Below are 22,749 nucleotides of genomic sequence, written 5' to 3' on the forward strand. Positions count from 1 at the left end.
ATATACGCATATCCGCACGATCGGTTGGAATTACGAGACATGATATCGTCCGGACGCGGGATGTACATATTTATGGTTAAATGGATCGGCTGCCGACGCCTCGGCAATATGATATATTCTATTTTTATATATATATGTATATATATGAGTAAGGAAAGCTAAGAAAGCACGGCATCTGCCCAAGGGCACTTATATGTACAGGTCATGTTTCTATCCCAGGACATGTGTGGTAATTCTTTTATGTCATTATACGTGATTTATGTTTTTCGCCTATTACTATTCATGCCTTACATACTCGGTACACTATTAAATGCGCGTCCTCTTGTGGACGCTGCGTTTCATGCCGCGCAGGTCGGCGACAAGCGGATTTGATCCTTAGGAGCTCTACCGGCCCCGTGTGAGCAGCGCTCGGTTGTTCCGGAGCCTCACTTCCTTGGTACTATTTTGTGTATCTATTTTCGGGCACGACACACTCGGCCCTTTCTATGTATAAGTGTACTATGTCTAGAGGCTCGTAGACAGATATGTACGATCGATTATGTACGATTAAATAAGTGGTATTTTGGCATCTTAATGCTGCTGTATGATCTATGTTCATAATGACGCCGCTAATGTTAATGTTCAGTTCAAAAAAAAAAAAAAACGGCACTGTTTATACAACTTGCTAAGAGGTACATGTAAAATGACAGGTAAGGGGTGCTCGGTACAAGTATCGGGTACTCGTCACGGCCCCTAGACGGGTCGTGACAAAAAGTACGGCCAAGTGGCTTATTTTTGTCCATAGAATTCTAAATGCTTAGTTGGATGATTCTTGAAAATTTGAATAAGGATTTTGGGGGGAAAATTACAGTCAAGTGGCCTATTTTTGTCCATATTTCTAAATGCTTAGTTGGATGATTTTAAAAATTTAAATAAGGATTTTGGGGGGAAAAGTACGGCCAAGTGGCCTATTTTTGTCCATAGAGTTTTAAATGCTTAGTTGGATGATTCTTGAAAATTTGAATAAGAATTTTGGGGGGAAAAGCTATGGCCACATGGCCTATTTTTGTCAATGAAATTCTAAATTGGCCTCCCTACAAATAGAAGGGATGGACATTAAGAAAAGGGCTTTTTTAGGGACATTTTTTTGGGGTTGGGGACGTTTTGAAAAAAAAAAAAAAAAAAAAAAAGGAAATCTTCTTTTCTATTTTTGGAAAAAAGAGAAAAAAAAAAGAGAGGGAAAAAAATAAAAAAGAAAGAGTTCGAATTTGGCATCCTAAAAGCTAAAGTTGGATTTATATATTCAAAGCTTAGCAATAAAAGATACAAAGAGAAGATATACATATAGAAAAAGAGAAAAAAAAAATTAAAACAAAAAAAGGGGTTTAAAGATCTGTGAAGTGTTTGGTGCTTGAAGTAGATTGAACCAATCCTCATTTTGATCTTTAGGTTGCCCCATCAAAGGGTAACCTCTCATTCTATCCTTTATTTCATTTCTAGTTATGATTATATATTTAATATGATACTTGTGTTAGTTAAAAATAATTCTTTGCTAGCTTAGTCTTGTTTGATGATTAAGTGGATATTATGTGAATTTGATACCATTTGAAAAAATGAAAATAAATTAGAAGTTTGATTTAGACAATGTTAAGTGATTTTAGGTTAGTTAAATTGATATCCTTTATTTCATTTCTAGTCATGATTATATATTTATTATGATACTTGTGTTAGTTAAAATTAATTCTTTGCTAGCTTAGTCTTGCTTGATGATTAAGTGGATATTATGTGAATTTGATATCATTTTAAAAAAATGAAAATAAATTAGAAGTTTGATTTAGATAATGTTAAGTGATTTTAGGTTAGTTAAATTGATAAAAATTCCATCCTTTATTTCATTTTAAGTTATGATTATATATTGTTTATGATGCTTGTGTAGTTGAAAAGGATTAGGTGCTAGCCTAACTTTGTTTACATGATTAAGTGAGCATCCTATGGATTTATTACTATTTGAAAAAATGAAAATAAATTAGAAGTTTGATTTAGACAATTCTAAGTGATTTTAAGTTAGTTAAATCGATAAAAATAAGAAAAAGAGATTCCATCCCTTATTTCATTTCAAGTTATGATTATATGTTATTTATGATGCTTGTGTAGTTGAAAAGGACTATGTGCTAGCCTAACTTTGTTTACATGATTAAGTGAGTATCATATGGATTTATTACTATTTTTGACAATGTTAAGTGATTTTAGGTTAATTAAAATTGATAAATAAGAAAAATAGTAGCTTAAGTTATAATTTTGACATTGTGTTAATAAGTTTAGTGTGATTTATTCATTCTTCTTAGCTTTTGATATTTATAAAAATAAAAATAAAACCTTAGTTCTTGTGAGTTTGTTACTAATTCATAGCAACTATTGGGCCTTTTTCATAAATTGTCCTTTTATTTATAAGTATGATAATTAGAGGCTTGGTTTAAAAGAATTGTAATTCATTTTTTTGGCTTTGTAAATTAAATAATTGACCTGGGCCTATTACTAATGTTTTGTAAACCTATCTTTTGTGACCTCCTCAAATTTGTTGGTGGATCTTTTGAGGCCCACTAACATTTTTAGATCGAGTCAACCCCTATCATGGAAGGACTAAGGCACCGGAGCATAATTTGGCACGAAAATATTTATTTATGTATTTTTCTATTGGGATTGGTCGGCCCAATTCCCTACTCTTTATATTATTTACTTGATTATATATATGTATGCTTGTATATAAATTGGAACCCTGAATGAGATTATCACGCCTCAATTTTTTTTTTAAATAAAACAAAACCGTTTAGGCAAATTTAGGATTGCGGATGATTTTGAGGATTTTGGATACCTTTGATATGATTTTGAACTTATAGGCAAACTTTAGGACTACTATGATTGATTTGAAACTTGAGTTGAAAAAGATGTTTTGTAAACTTGGATTATCATTTTGGGTGAACTGTTTTGACTATTAAAAAGGCTAATGAGTTAACTTTGAGACTTTTTGTAAAGATTAAAACCAAGAATTTGATAAAAGTTCTAAAAATATGGCTAACCTATGGAGTATATTAGCATGCCTATAAAAACTATTTTCGAAAACTATTTTCCATACTTAAAAGCATTTTTTCGAAAAAAACCTTTTTCAAAACTCGGGTGGGCTTACATAGTGTTCTACATGGGTTAACGCCTTCGGGTGTTAACCTAAGTGTCCTAGTCTGAAATTCAAAAAACGCCCAATTTTGGGCAAAACTCTACCATTTTTCGTTTTCTTGAAAATGAGTGTTTTTGGCGTGAATGATTAATTTCTATTTGCGAAAATATGAAACAAAAACTGTTTTTATCAGAAGCAATTTATATCTACTAAGGCATGCCATTAGAACTCGTAGGTCAACCATATTTTACGGATCCTTAATACCGGGGTGCCTAACACCTTCCCCGGGGGATCACCAGAACCCTTACCCATACTTTGGTTAGATTAGGATTCTTTTAAAATTTAACCGTTTTGAATGAAACCTTTTCGAACTGGCTTTCCTAATTTTCTAAAAATTAGGTGGCGACTCTAAAATAAGTCCATTTAGAGCACCATCTATGTAGAGGTATATTTTTTCCTTTTTTTTGGTACGATTGACAACCATACTTCCCAGGGACACTTTCTTTTTTAAATGAGGCAAGTGCAAATACGAATTGAAAAAAATAGAATCGCTACAATTATCAGCCGTCGAGGACTCCAACATCATCTGGTGGTCGAGGTGGTTCTTCTCAGAGGGGCGGTGCTCAGTCAGGCCGTGGTGGTTCTCATGGTTCTAGAGGTGGATCCCAGTCAGCTAGAGGTGGTTCCCAGGGTGCGAGAGGGGGATCTCAGACTGGGCATAGTGGAGCCCATTGTTACTCATTTTCGGGTAGGCCCGAGGCAAAGGCCTCAAATCTTTGTGATTTTAGGTACCATTTATGTCCGTCGTAAAGCAAAGATTCGTGTTATTTGATCCGGATCCTTTATTCGTATGTATCTGCATTTCATGCCATTGGTTGGGATTTGCCTTGTGATAGCATAGATATACCTGTTCATGTGTCTACTCTGGTCGGAGATTCTGTGATTGTTGATCGAGTTTAGCAGTCTTGTTTGGTTACTTTTATAGGGTATGTCCTGCCTTTCTCCTTATCACGCGATCTTGGACTGTCACGCCAAGATAGTTACCTTAGCCATGCCGGGCATTCCTAGGCTCGAGCTGAGGGGTACTCCTAGTCCCGCTCCAAAGAAGATCATTTCCTTCCTTCTGGCGAAGAGGTTGGTCAATAAGGGGGTGTTTAGCCTATTTGTCTCATGTTCGTGATATGACTATCGCTTCTCCACCCCTTGAGTCTATTCCTATTGTGAGCGAGTTTGCGGAGGTATTCCCGTTGGATCTGTCGGGTATGCCACCCGATCGCGACATTGATTTATGTATTGATTTGGATTCGGGCACTCGCCCTATTTCTACTCCGCCATATCGGATGGCACCTGCCGAGTTGAAAGAGCTTAAGGAGCAGTTATAGGATTTATTGAGCAAGGGATTCATTAGACCGACTGTCACCCCTTGGGGTGCTCCTGTGTTATTTGTGAAGAAGAAAGATGGGACCATGAGGACGTGCATTGATTATCGCCAGCTAAACAAATTTACTATTCAGAACAAGTGCCCTATGCCTCGTATTGATGATTTGTTTGACCAGCTTCAGGGTGCTTCGGTGTTTTTGAAGATTGATTTGCGTTCAGGCTACTACCAAATGAAGATCAGGGCTGAGGATATTCCGAAGACAGTATTTCGGATGAGATGTAGCCCTTTATGAGTTTACGGTGATGTCTTTTGGGCTTCTGATATAGGTTGCATTCATGACTTTGATGAATGGCATATTTAGGCCATTCCTTGATTCTTCTTGATTGTATTTATTGATGATATCTTGGTACATTCGAAGAGTAGAGAGGACGTAGGAAACCGTCTTCGTTACATTCTTGGGTTGTTGAAGAAGCATAACTTGTTTGCTAAATTTTCTAAGTGTGAGTTCTGGTTGGAATCTGTGGCATTCTTGGGCCATGTTGTGTTTAAGGATGGGATTATAGTTGACCCACAGAAGATTGAGGCTGTGAGGGTTTGGGCGAGGCCTATTACTGTTTCTGAGATTAGTAGTTTTGTGGGTTTGGCCAGCTATTACCGTCGCATCGTGAAGGGTTTTGCCGCTATTGCTTCATCTTTGACCAGATTGACTCAGAAGGAGGTTCCCTTCCAGTGGTTAGATGATTGTGAGGAGAGCTTTCAAAAGCTCAAGCTTCTTTTGACTACAGCCCCGATCTTAGCATTACTCGTAGAGGGTAAGTTTTTTGCGATCTATTGTAATGCCTCCCGTGTGGGTTTGGGTCTTTGTGTTGATGCAAGGGGGTAGGGTGATAGCTTATGCTTCCCGTAGGGTGATAGCTTATGCTTCCCGTCAGTTGAAGATTAATGAGAAAAACTACCCTACCCATGACTTGGAGTTGTTGGCCATGGTCTTCACCGATCACCGAAGTCTTCAGCATGTATTTACCCAAAGAGATCTTAATTCCAGGCAGCGCCAATGGATGGAGCTCCTGAAGGACTATGATATCTCTATTTTGTACCATCCCAGGAAAGCAAATGTGGTAGCTGATGTCTTGATTCGCAAGGCAGTGAGTATGGGGAGTTTAGCTCGATTGATTGTTTTCGAGCGTCCATTGGCCATGGAGGTTCAGGCTCTGTCCAACAATTTCGTTCGCCTTGATATTTCAGCCCCGAGCGGGGTTTTGGCTTGTGTAGGCGAGTCATCTTTATTGGACGGATTAGGACTCATCAATTTGAGGATGCTCAGTTGAGCAAGATTTGAGGTAGAGTTTTGAGGGGTGAGGCCAAGGAGACCGTAATTGATTCTGAGGGCATTTTGAGGTTTAGAGGATGCGTGTGCGTTCCTCGTATTGGTGATTTGATTCAGTTGATCTTGTCTGAGGCTCATAACTCTCGCTATTCCATTCATCCGAGAGCGACTAAGATGTACCGTGATTTGAGACAACACTATTGGTGGCGTTGGATGAAGAGAGATATAGTTAATTTCGTGACTAAGTGTGGTAATTGTTAACAAGTATGAGCGCCAGCGACCCGGTGGTGTGCTTCAAAGGATGCCCATTCCCGAGTGGAAGTGGGAAAGGATTACCATGGATTTTGTTATGGGTCTGTCACGCCCCGAACCATGGCCTGGGCGAAACACGACACTTGGTGCCTTCGCGTGTGACCGAGAAGCGAACCACACGTGCTTTGGCGAATCATTATGAGGCATAACATGAGCAATATAACGTGAATGCATGATGAGCCTTTATAAAACGTAATAAGTCATAATACTTAACAAAATTACTTGTTTAAACATGAGTGCGGAAATAACATGAATGAGCCAAAAATGGCTATACGACTCCGAAAGTCGACATAACATAGCCGACTTGTCTAGTCTATGAAACCTCTATCATGGTCGACCGGAAAACATGCTTATTGGGACAAGGCCCCGCAGCACCTTAGATGCGTAACTAATTATAAAACAAAGAGTTGACTAAACCCGAATGAGATGGGGCTCACCAATAGGCGATACGAGTCTTTGTCCTACGGCGAGATAGTACTGCGTCGTGAAATGCGAGCCCAGGGCAATAGAAAGGGGACGTCAGCACATTGAATGTACTGGTATGTAAAGCAACTTGTAACAACTCGATATTATTCTTATAGTGGTTATGTGTGTTAATTTATTAATTATAGAGTTTAGTTAGTTTAATGGTTCACATAATGACATATACCTTGTAAATACTTGCAGAGGTACAATAGTGTTTGTTATATAAATTATAGGCTAGGCTAGGATATAACTTTAGTAGGGATTAAGATTTGACGCATATATAATTTTTTTTTTTTTTATACGAAGAGGCATGAATGCATAGATATAGCAGTAAAGTAGATTATTAGCAAGGTGACAATTGTTCTAGCGGGCCCGTCTTTATTTTGTTCCATATTACTAAATGTGGGCTTTTGGGATTTATTCAAGAGAGTGACAAGTAGCCCATAGATGCCTTTGAGTGAATAACATGAGACTTCACTAGTAATGGGCCCACCCGTTTTATATAATATTCACCCAAGCCTCGATTATATGTAAGTTATATTTCCCGACTTAGAGGAAAGCATTGTAGTCGTGCGAAGTGGAGCAAGCAAACCGTCATAGTTTCTATTGGTTTCTTTAATTCCGGTATGGATCTCAATCAAAATTTATTCTTTCTTGAGCAATGAGTCGGTTTAGGTAGACTATAATTATATCCGTAAAAGAAGAAAATAGTTAGGTAATGTTTAAACCGTAGTACCTCCGGAACTTTTGGACGCGGTAGCAACATCATTGTCCATTTTAATTATTGTTTCGGTAGAGTTGAATCTTATGAGAAAAGGTGTTATAATTTGAGACAAATTAGTATTGAGATACAATTTTCACTTTTTAAAAGAATTATGAAATCAAGGTATGGAATGTTGAGATTTAGTTCTAACCTAAAATTATAGGATTAGTTTTCCTAGGCTAATTTGGACTATTTGTTTATGGTATTGAATAGATTGAGGCTACTGAAGATTGTTTGAAGGATTTGACATTTCAAGAGAGTTGCGTTCCAGTTATAAGGCAAGTGAGGCTTAAACTCTTAGTTTACTTGCTTTTCATAAAAAGCATATGGTTTGTGTTGTATGTATGCATTTAAACCGTTTAGTTCGTCTGAGTGGGCAAGCATGATCTAAATTGGATAATTTCCAAGTTTCTAAAGTAATGACCGTATGAGTCCTTTAGCGTAAATTCTCTTAAATAGATACTATCTATATAAATGTAAAGTTTGGAAGTGGTATTGATTGGATGTATGTTCCACTTATCGTATCTTCAGAGGGGCACACTTCCATAGGTCCCATTGATGTTCAGTGAGAGATAGATGCAAGAATCTTAAGTGACCCGGGTAAGATGGGGGTAAATAATGCCCTCTCTGGAAGACGGGGTAAGACATAGACAAATACGTACTATGTCTCGTGAGCATAGGTTCAGATTCAGTGTAGTGCATCTATTGCTCGTCCGGGTAGGATGGGGGTAAATAATGCCCTCTCCGGAAGACGGGGTAAGACACAGACAAATACGTACTATGTCCCGTGAGCCTACATTTAGATTCAGTGTATTTCATGTATTGCTCGTCCGGGTAAGATGGGGGTAAATAATGCCCTCTCCGGAAGACGGGGTAAGACATAGGTAAATACGTACTATGTCCGTGAGCATAGATTCGATTTAGAGTATTTCATGTTTTGCTTGTTTATGCTTCATGATTTCGGCTTTAGCTTCGGTGTTTGTATATATTTGATGTACTTGTCTTTGTGTAATTGCTTCTATGCATTATCAGGGATTTCAAAGACTTGCCCCAGGGGTAAGCTGAGAGTGTCGATGATCTTGCTGGGTCTTTTAGACTCACACTTGTGATGTTGTATGTGTGCAGGTGTGGTTAACGGTGAGCAGGTAGCCGATACTTGATTCATTCTAGCTTTGTTCAGTCCAGTTTAGTAGAGGTGAGCCACCATTAGATCATGGCGGCCTCTTCTTCTTTAGATGACTTAGTAGTATTCCGAGCTACGTCTCGTACTTTTATATTCAGACTAGTAGTTCCATGACTTAGACATTTTTATGGGGTTTATGGGCAAGACTCAGTATTTGTATTTCGCTTCCGCACTTTTCTTTATATTATGAGACTTTGCGTATTATTTATTTTATTCGTTAATATTCGCATGATTAGCTTAGAGGGTTCGCCTTATGGGTAGAAGCTCGAAAGGTGCCCGGTCACGGCCTGAGTGTCAGATTTGGGTCGTGACACAACTGCATGAAATAACATGGGACATGGGACAACATGATAAGAACTGAAACTGAAAACCTGGACATGAACATGAGCATGAGCATGAATACATATATATATATTTAACATACGTAAAACATGATAAGTAGGGAGAGCATTTCATAAACCGACCATGTGATATCACCACGTGGGTACGTGGGTACGGTACCTCGCCGGACAGAGCACCCATACCTTGCCAGTATGAGGTGGTAACGTGCACGATGGATCCATTCGGTGTAAAATTAAGGTATCGTCCTAGCGGGCGGAGCGATCCTTGTCCTACGGTGGCTACGTAGTTTCGGGCTATACGAGCCTTCTCGGTAATTCGTGCAACTCCCAAAAACATGAACATAATATAGTTGGCTAAGAAGCCCATGATTTTCGTGAATTAACTTGTAGTTGTCTTGTAATCATGATTTCACGAAATAACTTGTAAACATGGTTTCATGAAATAACTTGTAAACATGGTTTCATGAAATAACTTGTATTTAGCATGTGTGTATCTTGAGTCATGGCATGAACATAGTTATAAAATACAATTGCATGAAAACTTGTAGACATGTAGGATATTCATGAAATAAGCATTTTTATTTAAAAACATGCATGCAAGAACCCATGGAATGCAAGATATGGGTTTTTATGGATTACGGACGGATTCACAATAATCATAAAGAAATATTAAGAACTCAATGATGAAATTATAACAATTCATACATAATATAATCATGGACATGAACCTAGGGTTATCATGAGCATGGTATAGAAACCCTAGTTTTAGAAGAAAATCATAATTTATGGATTATGAGGCGTGGGGAAGAAACAATGATGTTCCCACACGTAGATAGTAACTCTACATACCTTAGTCGCTCCAAAACTTGAATTAAAGACTTGAGCTTTGAAGAAGATTTTCAAAATCTTGAATTCTTGAACCTTGAGATGGGTTTTCTTGAAAACCCTATGTTAAGAATGATGGATTCTTGCTTAATGATCATGAACGTATGTTGGAATTGACTTGGATTGCATGGAATAGGCTTACCTTAAAGTTTCTTGAAGGTTGGGAGAGAAGAGCTTAGTCCTTAGGGCTTGAGAGACTTCTTTGGTTCTTAACACCTCGGAAAAATTGGTTTAAAACGAAGTGGAAAAGAATATAACGAAGTTTGGATCTTAGAATGTCGTGGTCGGTGTGCGGTCACGCAGCTGGAGGGTACTTCGCGCAGGTGATCGCGCGCGAAAACGTGGCTGCTTGCCTCACGGTGCGCGATCGCGCACCTGAAAAGTACTTCGCGCAGAGTAAAACGGATATAACTTCTAGCACAGAGCTCCGTTTGAGCTCCATAATATATGGTTGGAAAGTTATTTCAAAGGCCTACAACTTTCATGTTTTTAGTTTTCTCAAATTCCTAACGTCACTACCCGAAAGCGGCCATAAGTACTGTTGTCTCGGACTTAGACGAATTTAGAAGGCATTAAGAACTTCACTTTTTGGTTTGACTTCAAAACGACTGTTTATCACCCGAATGAATTCATATAGCTAAAATATGATCTTTATACTAATTTCATACTTTAAACGACTGTTTATCACCCGAATAGTTACAATAATCACACATTGAAGCTCGTACGTCAACCGTATTCTGCAGATGTTTAATCCTAGGGTGCGTAAAACCTTCTTTAGGGGATAAATAAAACCCTTACCTCGAACTTTGGTCCAAAAGGATTTTTCTCTTATTTGAATAAACCCTTTTAACCCGATTTTCCTAATTTCCTTTAATAAATTAGGTGGCGACTCTAAAATTCTAAAAATCCAATTAGAGCACCGACAACCTCCTAGTAGTTTATGCGCCCATGTAAAAGTGAACCATAACACTCTCCTGTTCCCTCTGAGTCTCTACGTTCTCCCTCTCAGTCTCTCCTTGCTTCTCCTGTGTTTCTATACTCTCTTTCTCAATCTCCCCTTCAACAATTATATCTTCCTCAGACTCTTTCTCAGCAATATTACTTACAACCTTCCCTACAATGTCATCAAGGTTCTTACCAGCATTGTCCAAACCAACTTTCACATTTTCACTTCCCAATTCAGCAACATCACTGACCACATTGTCAACAACATCTTTTAAGTTTTCACTTAAGTTTTCTACTTTATCACTTACACATGCACCACCACCTGACACAATCTTTCCCATTTCATCACCAACATTTATATGTATAACATTTTCAGACAACTATCAACCACAGTATCATCAATTAAAGTACCCTTTACTTCTTTTGCACTAACTAAAGGGTTGGAGTTACCTGAATTTTGGGGCTTTTCTTCTGAAACCCTTGTTTCAGTCGCATGTACCACCTCTGCTATCCTTGAGACTTCAGCACCCCTGCCTTGACTTGACACCTCTATCCCATTGTCATTTTTAACTATTTCCTCTGTATAATCGAGAAGTTGGGAGGTCGTTATGGTCTTGACACTAGTGTCAGAGGCAGGGTTTTTAGATAAAGTGGGGTTTGTAGATACGGAGATAAACACTTATAGTGTTTGTCCCTTTCGAGTTCTAGAAGGACCATGAACGGTTGGTTTAGGTGATGACATGGTCGGGTTTTGGGTGGTGGAAAAGTGAACTTTTGGGAAGAGGAGGGTGATTGTGGGTCTGTTGAAGTATGGATTTTTGAAGGTGGAAGAGTGGTGTTTGTTTCTGTAGCAACAGGGGATGAGGATTCACTGTTAGACATAGTCAATTTTGGGTAAGAAGATGAAGAAAGGAGTAAGGTTTGAAGGATTTGGAACTATTGGGAGTAAAGTGAAGAAGAGAGAAGAATGAATTTTGGTTTAAATAGGGGTAAGAAAACGTTTCCTTTCAGACGGGTCGGTTCAGAGAAATTGAACGATTGGGTTTATTTTTTGAAAAGAAAGCGGGAACTAATAATGACATGGCACTCAGGAAAAATTAACAAGTATGTAAGTGCTTGAAAGGACTACTAACCTGAGTCAGAGGGACCAGGTCCCTTGACAATTTTGATAAAAGCTTAGGCAGAAACTCTGAAGAGTGCAATGTCTCCAATGTTTATGTTGTCCTGAGATTGCCATGTGAGCATACCTGTAACGGTATAAGAGTGAGTTAGATATCTCCAAAAAACACTTCACGCATTGTACCTTTTCTCTTAACATAGCCAGTCATTGAGGAGCCATTGGATGATTTTGAACAAACCCAACTCCAGCTGATTTCTCTTAAGATGCTCCCTACTTAATGCCTTGATGAAGATGCATGCAATTGGTATATCTTACAAGCCTTCATGTAAATAGACACTTTCTTCACATCATCCCATTCCATAAGTACTCTTCATATTCACCACGAATCCAGTTCAAATATCTTCAGCATATCCAACCAAGTTGAAGTTATCTCCAGAGGAAGAGTAAGGACCAGGTCCTTCCACCTCACAGGATACTTCTGTGCCCTCTTAACTATCTTCAAAAGAGACTCTTTTGAGCTTGGTTGAATTTTAGCAAACAACCTAACACTTAACACAAAGCAGTGTTTTCCAGCAATTATGTGCAACAGAGATCCACTTGATACCTCAGTCTTCTCAACATACTCCATCCTAAACCTTTGAGAAATTCCTTGACACACTTCAGTTGACTGATCAAAGTACCTTTTGATGGCTTCAATTTGCAATCCCAAGAACAATTGGCCTCATTTTCCATTCTCACTTCAGAGTTACTGTCCATGAGCTTGGCACACTCTCTTTCCTCCTGTCAAGCCAATTTTAAGAGAAAGCTTTGACAAATCTTACATTTCATGCCCAAGATGCTTGCTTTGAGAACTGAGGAACCTTATCAAGCTAGAGTGACAACTCAGGAGCCTCGAGACGTTTAGCAACTACAAGATTACTTTGGCACAGCCCTCACTCTTCAAGTATGCATTTGAGAGAAGCACTTTGACATCCATCTGGAACCATTTGATTTCATCTGGGATACAGAGGCAATTTATACAGTGATTGCTTCTTGTAACACCTCAGACATTTAACTTAAGCTTTTACTATGATTCTAGAATTAGAAAATCAGACAGAAGTGTTGGAGCTGGAAACTAAAATTTGCAGGTCAAGTGCGGGCCATACTTTAAAGTACGGACCGTACTTCAAGTACGGGATCCAAGTGCGGGATGCACTTGGAAGGACGGGACGTACCTGGTGCCCGTACTTCACCAGGGAAATTAGCTACTCACCGGAATTTGACATTCTAGGTACGAGCCACAAGGTGCAGCCCGTGCTTCAAAGTACTGGACGTACTTGGCGCCCTTACTTCATCCACTTCAGTGAACAGTATAAAAACGCAGACTTAGCTTTATTTTATTACTAATTGTTGAACCCTAGAACGACCTGCTCTCACTCTCCATCACCAAGAACACTAAGGTAAGCAATCCTAGCCTATTCCAAATGGATTCTAACATGTATTTATGAACCTTAAGCAAGAAGTCATTGTTCTTAACCTAAGGTTTTCAAGAAAACCCATTCAAGGGTTTAAGACTTAGGCTTTTGGGATTCTTCTCAAAGTTCAGACCTTTCTTGCAAATTTTGAAGCATATATAGGTATGTGAGGCTAACTATCTATATTAGGGAATGTTCATGATTCTCCCTACACCTCCTTCTACATGCTTATCAATAATTTGACTCAGAATACAGTTTAGCCCTAGTTTTTTGAATAGTTATAGAACTGCTATCTTCTAGGTTATAATTCCATAATTTTTTCATAGTTATCATTTTGAATACTATGAACACAATACGTAATCATTATAGACTTATGTATTGACATCGCATGAGTCTCATTCCATGTATAATTAGATATTGGCTTAAGTTACATAATCAGAAACAGTTATCATGCTATCAGCTATAAACCAGTCTCAGTCTTGTAAATTGTTTAATGTTGAATACCTGTATCTATATTTTTTTGGGCCCTAGGCCACAGTTTATGCATACGTATTGCGTGGGCTTGAGGCCATAGTTTTTGTGCACATTATTTGGGCCCCAGGCCACAGTTTATATTTACAGTCATACTGGTGATTCTTCATTCAGAATAGGGAGTACTTCAGATCCTTGTCTTCTTATTTAGTTTAGTTTCAGTTGCAGTACTTATATTTTTTATTTCTGTTGCTTTACATACCAGTACAATTCAAATTCACTTGGAAGGACGGGACGTACCTGGTGCCCGTACTTCACTAGGGAACTTATCTACTCACTTGAATTTGACATTCTAGGTACGGGCCACAAGGTGCAGCCCGTGCTTCAAAGTACGGGATGTACTTAGCGCCCGTACTTCGTCCGCTTCAGTGAACAATATAAATATGCAGACTTAGCTTTATTTTATTATTTTCCAATTCTTGAACCCTAGAATGACCTGCTCTTATTCTCCATCACCAAGAATACTAAGGTAAGCAATCCTAGCCTATTCCAAATGGATTCTAACATGTATTTATGAACCTTAAGTAAGAATTCATGTTCTTAACCGAGGGTTTTCAAGAAAACCCATATAAGGGTTCAAGACTTCGGCTTTTGGGATTCTTCTCAAAGTTCAGACCTTTCTTGCAAATTTTGGAGCATATACAGGTATGTAAGGCTAACTATCTACGTTAGGGTTATAGTTCCATAATTTTTTCATGGTTATCATTTTGAATATTATAAACTCAGTACGTAATCATTATAGAATTATGTATTGACATCGCATGAGTCTCATTCAATGTATAATTAGATATTGGCTTAAGGTACATAATCAGAAACAGCTATCATCTTTATCAGCTATAGACCAGTCTCAGTTTTGTAAATTGTTTAATGTTGAACACCTGTATCTTTATTTTTTTAGGCCTGAGGCCACAGTTTTTGTGCATATTATTTGGGCCCTAGGCCACAATTTATATTTACAGTCAACAGGTGATTCTTCATCCAAAACAGGGAGTACTTCAAATCCTTGTCTTCCTGTTTAGTTCAGTTTCAGTTTCAGTACTTATATTTCTTCTTTCAGTTGCTTTACATAGCAGTACAATTAAATGTGCTGATGTCCCTTTTTATTGATGCAGGCAACGATTTACAGGTTGACGATCCAGCTAACTAGGACGTGCCTGTATCAGCTATTGGTGAGCCCAGTTCCTTCGGGGCGTTATCCTGCTTTCAGTCTTTCTAGTTTTAGACAATTATATTTTTAGTATTCTTTAGACGCTTCATAGATATAGTCTAGTCAGTCATATATTAGCAAACTTTGATGTGTTAGCCTTGATGGCATTTATTTCAGATTTTTTAGACTTAAGCAGTATTTTCGCATTTTATATATTTCAGCCAGAATTTTTAGTAAATCAGCATTTGTTAGTCTTATTTCCTTATTTTAGCATGTTTTGATATCACAAGTTCATTCAACCAGCCTATGGGTTTGCTCAATCACATGCAGTTAGGCACCGAGTGCCGTGTTATGCCTAGGACATGGTTCGGGGCGTGACACTTCTGACTTTTCAACTGGCACAAAAATCTCATTATAGTTACTTCCCTCTTCTTGTTTGTCTCTTTGAGTCGTAAGTCCTTCTTTGTCCCTTGTGGCGTTTTTTCAAGTCATCAAGGCTTATTGTAAAACATCAACTTAGTCCTAACAACAGCTGTCTGAGTACTGAAGGACCAGGTTTCACACTTTTTACTTCTTAAAGAGATGAGGCTCATTCTTAGATCTGGTTTGGATCCCAGAGTCTAGAGGAGTGATTTCAGCATCAAGAGGATGAGATCTTTTGAGCTTTTAGTTGGATATTGAAATTCAGAATTTGAGGTTCTACATTTGATCCATAATTAAAATCTAGGAGCCTTAATCACCATTTCTTTGCTCACCCTCAGATGTGTTTGACACAGCGTTAGAAACTCCATCTTCAGCCTTAGGTGGAGTAATAAAGGGACCAGGTTCTTCTACATCCTCTGTACAATTTGCTGCACCTTCTTCATGTACTAGCCTCAATCTTGAGTTATCATTTCAGCTTTATACTCTGTTCCCCGTTGCTTTTGTGATCTGATTTCCTTTGCAGAAGACCTTGTTGTGGAAAGAAACTCCAAAAAGGAATTCTTCATACTCTTAGTCTCGAGCCCTTTTCAAATCCTTCTCACGATCACTTAGACTGAAGCATTTGCACCCAAATCTCTTTAGTCAAATAAGCTTGGGCTTCTTTTCCATTAAGCAGCTCACAGAAGGTCTTCTAAAGCAAGAGCCAGATCAAGCATCCATTTAACACATAGCATAATGGAAACACCATCTTTCATAAGCATTAACTTAACCATATCTTCAGGAGTCCTGTATTTCTTTTCCCAAACACAATATACTATGTTTTAAGAGCAGAAGAACCGGTTTGACTTATCTCATCTTCAGCACACAATTTGATGTCATTTGCTATTGGTTTCATACGGACCAAGTCCTTCATCAGAGGAAGACTTGCATATCCCAGTTCTAGTGACATTGCTTCCAGGACCAGTAACATTCTCATGCACATCACTGAGAGAGATCAAGTATCCACTTAGCACTTAGCAGTAGATACCACTTAGTGCACTCCTAGTTCAAATCTTAAACTTGGTACACACTTTCAAATTCATGGGAGAATGTCATGCCAATTTTGCTCACACAAAGAGTATATGATCTCTTCATATTACTACTTGATATACTCCCACATTTTAAGGCTTTGAGTGAGAGAGAGTTGTCTATTCTTTCAACCGTACGCTCAGAGCAGTCACCATGTAGCAACCAATGTTGACTGCCCCTCTCTCACTCCAGCCTTTACACATGATCACTTGTTTTCTTATGTAGGTAACTGCACACTTTTCTTCTTACGGGGACCAGGTCCCTGTTTTCTTGGTTTGTTTTTAACATCCTCTCTCTTTCTCTGTACAGACTGAGCTTTTACTTTACTCAAGTCCTCATAATGACCAGCATGATCATAATGAGTGCAATGCCAGTTTTCAGTCACAGAGACACATTTGCATGCATATCGTAGGGATTTTTGACCCTTTTTGCAGCAACACTCTGTTTCCCATCATTACCAGTACACCTACTAACAACTTTATTAGAGGACAGAGTCCAATGAAGTGACTTCTCAAGTTCAGTTCTGACTCGTTTCAGCTCTTCTTGAAGTAGTCTATTCTTTTCTACTTCAGCAGTGAGATTCATCTTGGCCTTTTCAAGTTCACCTTCAATCTCAAGATGAATCTTACTGGACTCTTGTCTTCTCCTAGAAGGAGTGTTCATCCATTTGTTCACTTGCCTATTTAACAGAGCATTATCTCTAGATATTTCCTCAACTTGTTCCCTCAGATCCACTATAGTGACTGCTATATCATCTCTAGCTTGTTCTAAAACATCAACTTCCTCGTTTAGAGTGTTTTTCTCATTACAAAGCTATGATAAGCATAAATCAACACATTTATAAGAGATATTAACTTCTTTTGAGAGTAGTTTTTCATATTTCTCTGAACATCAAGAAGATTTACCTCTTTGTCATCCTCATCTTCAGATTTTGCTACAATTGCAAGGATGGAGTCATATCCTGAAGCTTCATTATCAGTATCCATCAAGGAAATCTCCTCTGCATCCTTGTAGCGGGTCGATATTTTTTCCAATTCAGATTTGTACTTGCCTCATTTAAAAAGGAAAATGTCCCGGGGAAGTACGATTGTCAATCATACGAGAAAAAGAAAAAAATATACTTCTATGTGGATGGTGCTCTAAATGGACCAATTTAGAGCCGCCACCTAATTTTTAGGAAGTTAAGAAAAATCAGTTCGAAAAAGGTTCATTCAAAATGGTTAAATTTTAAAAGAATATTAATCTAACCAAAGTATGGGTAAGGGTTCTGGTGATACCCCAGAGAAGGCGTTAGGCACCCCGGTATTAAGGATCCGTAAAATACGGTTGACCTACGGGTTCTAATAATATGCCTTTGTAGATATAAATTGTTTATGGTAAAAAAATTATTTTGCCCAAACTTGGGCATTTAGGGTGTTGGACTAGAACACTTAGGCTAATACCCGAAGGCTTTTAGCCTAAGTAGGACTCTACGTAAGTCCACCCAAAAAATAGTTCTAAAAAAATATTTTTTAAGTATAGAAAATAGTTTTTAAAGAAAATAATTTAGGCATACTATTATAGTACATATAGTATTCTACATATATATAATCCATTTTTTATTCAATCTTTTGCTAAGTTTTAGTCAAATTTTATTTTTTAGTCTAAATCTAAATAGTAATAATTAGTCCCACAAGTTTTGATTATTGGTCCAAATCAGTCCATATGTCATAAGTCCACAGGTTTCATAAATGTTCAAATCAGTCCCAAACTTCATAAAAATCGGCAGTTTTGGTCCTTTTAATCAAATCGGTTCCAACTTGCACTAATGCCTTAGAACTAGTCTTAATTGTGGCAAATTCATTTTTGGCGACTTTAAAATACAACAATCTCATAAGGGTTCCAATTGGCACAATAATTATGCAAATAACAATTTAAAGTACATAATTTAAATGAGATAGAGAATTTGGGCCGATCAAGCCCAAAAAGAAAAATATTTGTGCAATCAATTTCGTCTTAATTCCCGTTGGGACCCACTAACGAGTTTTGGGGTGGACAAATACAAAGAGGGTATACGTAACATTAGTATACATTCACAATTTATCCTAAGTACAATGAAAATTAGATTAATTATAATACAAAAAAAAAACAAAAAATTAAATTACAACTGATTGGGCCTGGACTAGAGACAATACAAACTGTGGTGAATAACTGAATTGGCCCAGATACAAATCTGTGAATGGCAAGCCTAACAGGAGGCCCAAATTACCCTTCTTTTTCAGAATTTTTCTAAGTGTTGAAGACATAATACATAGCCAGTATACTCCCCAGCTCCTTTTTTTATTTTTTTCTAAGTGTTGTACCTCAATATACAAAATATACTAAGTGATATACCCATATGTGGAGAGCAAATATCCCTAAAGGGGCATACCCTCCACATATACTAAGTGTATACTATGTATTCCCTATGATCTTTCCTCAAAATAGTTGCCACAGACTAACCAGAACAGGCCAGGAGTACAGATCAAGACACAGATATATGTCAAGCTAAGGCAGACAAATTGGTACGAGTGTAGGATCAAACTAAGTGTGATAGGTAATCAAAACAAAGCTAGCAAATTTCCAAGAAAGTAAAAAGGATCATGACATTGTCTTAGTGATAAACCTGACTCAACTATGACCACAATATGTCACAATAGCAGAATTCACTAGGAGTAATTAGAGGTCCTTAGAGGTCTAAACTATGGGTTCAAAGGGTCTAAATGATGCACAAACTAGTCAAGTATAGGGTTTAGAGGAAAATTGGTTTAGTTGTAATTAAGCTAATCTGTATCCAGTTTTTGGAGTAAGTGGGATTAACAAACAAAAGGAAGGATTAAGCTGTGCTAAAAACATTTCAGGTTACAAAAATGAGGTAAAAAACAAAGTCAGTTTCACTCTTACTTCTAGAAAGGGGGTCACAGGATCAAGCTCATAAGCACTAAGGACCAATCTTAGCCTAGTTCACATAACTTAAAGCCAAGTAAGCATGTCACAGAGTTCAAAATGCAGCCCATAGATGCCTAGTTTTATTGATGCTGGTCAAACAGGTTTCAAATCCAAGTCTCAAGTGGGATCAATAGCCAAAGAGATGGGATGAAGACTAAGACAACTCAGGGGTTCACCTCTTAAGCCAAACAGAAGGTTAAAACAGTGCTAAAGATCACTCACTAATCCATTTACCATCAACAAAACATCTCAAAAACCATTTACAGGTCTGAAACCTTTTCATATCAGGGTGTAGCTCAGAAATGTTTCAAGTGTCAAATAATCAGTCAATAAGGTTCTGTGTATATAAGATGTAAGGAATGAGGATAAACAGGTCGCAGAAAATGCACAGGTGATCAAAGATCTATTAGTCCTTTAAACAAATTTTCAACAAGGTTCAATGGCCAGCAACCCATACCATGACGATTATCTTAGTCACAAGATTCATTTTAAGCTAAACAGAGTCAAATCAACCCCAAGAAAGTCATTTTTAATGATATTCTTTACTCAAACAAGTTACATGATCAAACAATAAGGTTCTGAGACATTTTTAAACTGGTTTTATCCCTTAAACAGGTGCAAAATACTAGGTGGGCAGTCCTGCAAGTTCAACAAGTGTTACAGATTCAATCAAGATCAATCATGATCAACTATTAACCATTTTTTAGTCTCTAAGCTGCCTCAGTACAAGGCAGGTTAACAACAGAATTTTCCAGGACACTTTGACCTTGTTCTATTCCCAGAATTAGCACAAAAGAAAACACATATGTAGTTAGAGTCGACAAAGGTCACACTTGGTACATGATAGTTGCCCTAAGTTCAGGATTTAATCAAGCTTAGAGTGGACTGATCTTGATATAGGTGATAAGCTAATGGACAAGAGTCAATATAGTAACACACTAAGCATAAAAAAGATGGAATTATCATGAAGAGTGATGTAAGCATGGTTCAAATACCTTATTAGACAAGATAGGAGAATAAGCAGCAGAAGAAAAGATCAATTAAAACACACAAGTTATTTCAAAGTAATCAAATGATCAAGTTGTAGGTTCAGCAAAGTCTTCCTTTAAAAAAAATTCCAGTTTTTAGAGAATTTCAATGTACATTTGACAGTTTAAAATTCACAAGCAGGTAAAGCTATACCTTTTATTCTCTTTTAAGCACTTTAACAGGACTCAGAGAAAACATTCAAATGAGACAAGATAGTCATAGAGGCACACAAAAGGGATTTCCTTACCATATTATTTATTAGACTTACTGTAAACAAGAAGAAATAAAGGGAAACCAGCCTAAAGGATGAGCAAAAGTTCAAACAACTCAGCACAGAGAGTCAATGTTCCAGAACATCTTAAATTCAAGACTACAGAAACTGCAGAGAGGTTCAGTAGATTTTATGTTTTAAAACCATTTTCCGGTACTTAAACCAAACCTCCGAACTACAGACTAATACACAAAGCAAACCTCAAAAAATCCCTCGCAGGTATACCAAATAAGTTGTTTGTAAAGAAAATATAGGTTCAGCTTCACTTTTTTGTACTAACCCTTTGCTATACAAAGATACTTAACTATTTTAAAAGCCTCAATCAAGTTAGACTTAACTTATTCAGGATTAATCACTTGGAATAAGCCTAGACAAATCACCATAAAGATTAGAATAAGCACATAGTTCACAGAATGATGATGAGTACTCCAAAATAGTAGCAGAAATCCTCAGGACAACACAGAATACCATCATGCCAAGTTTTCAACTATCTATGACACATACTTATCGTGGGAAGATTACAAATGTAGCAGACACTAGCAGACAACGCCAAAGGGGAAACAAGTAGACTGAGTTTCATCAAGAACTATCTAATAGACTAAGTATAAGCTAAACACATGTGACAGGACCAAAAACACTCAGAAATAGCAACTCTTCAAACAAATAATAGCTAAAATAGGGGAGTATCACTTCAGCCTTCATTTTTTGACCAAAAACAGGAGATTAGAAGCAAGATACAAACTCAACTCTACATCCATTTACTTGTTTTAGTCTTATTACCCTATAACGAACCTCCTAAAGACTCTTTAAACTTCTTTTACACTAATGTATTCACTAAAACAAACTTAAAGATACTGAAAACAACAACATTGGACTACACCATTTATTTTCCTTATTTTAAAATCTTTTATTATCAAAGCAGTATTAAGCGCATGGCCATTAAACAACTTCCAAACACAAAACCAATTTCAAATAAATTCCGTAAAACCAAAAAATATCAATGGTACAGTAAACATCAGTTGTTCAACTCCATTTCTTCAAATTTTTTTTTGGTTATTTTTTAAACCTTATCATCAGCTAACAGTAACAATACAGCAACATCAATATACATATAAGTCATTCAATAAGCAACTTTCATTAAACAAAAACAACTTTAAAGATAGAGTGAATAAGGTAAAAACAAGAATGTTACCTTTTGTTGGGCCAAACCTAAGGAATAAAGGGTAGAGATTGGATCAACACCTCAAACCAACATCCAAAAGAACCTTAAGCAGCCTAGTTTCTTGTAATATTTTGTAATGTAGGTATTTTTAGAGTAGTGTAACCTTTACAGTATAGTATAATAATAGTATAATAGTAGTATAATAGTAGTATTTTAGGTATGTTGATGTAGTATTTTTTGTAGGAAGGTAAAGACTTAGTAGGATTTTTATGCTATGGATTTTCTCAGGAAAAAAATTGGGATCCTCGGGCCGTCCTTTCAATAGTCATGAGACCTTCTATATATAGTATTAAGAATAGGGTTTAGGGGCAAAAGAGGTAAAAACTAATTCAACTAAATTTCCCCCTTAAATCTTAAACCCTAAATTCAAACAAATTCGAAATTTGGCAAAGGACAAAGGAATTTTTCAACAAAATTACCACAATTAGTACCATGACCAATCAGAAATGGTACACATCACACAATACAACAAAAATACAACATATTGTACTCTAAAATCCAAGAAAAAATCCCATAAAAATAGGGAATAATAGAATAGTATGTCTAGTCATCAAATAGGACAATACCAACGAATTTAAACGGTAGAAATCGTACAAAATAGGATATAATCCCCCTAAAATTCGTACCTCACCCAAAATCACATACGGAATTTCCATGGATATATGTACAAAATAGGATATCAGGTGTTATGGAGCACAAGATGGCAAAAGAGCTCATTGGCTCTACCCATGGCATCCATAAGACCAAGAAAATCTCGAGTAACA

The sequence above is a fragment of the Lycium ferocissimum genome, chromosome 8 (assembly GCF_029784015.1).
Source record: "Lycium ferocissimum isolate CSIRO_LF1 chromosome 8, AGI_CSIRO_Lferr_CH_V1, whole genome shotgun sequence".
Classification (NCBI taxonomy): domain Eukaryota; kingdom Viridiplantae; phylum Streptophyta; class Magnoliopsida; order Solanales; family Solanaceae; genus Lycium; species Lycium ferocissimum.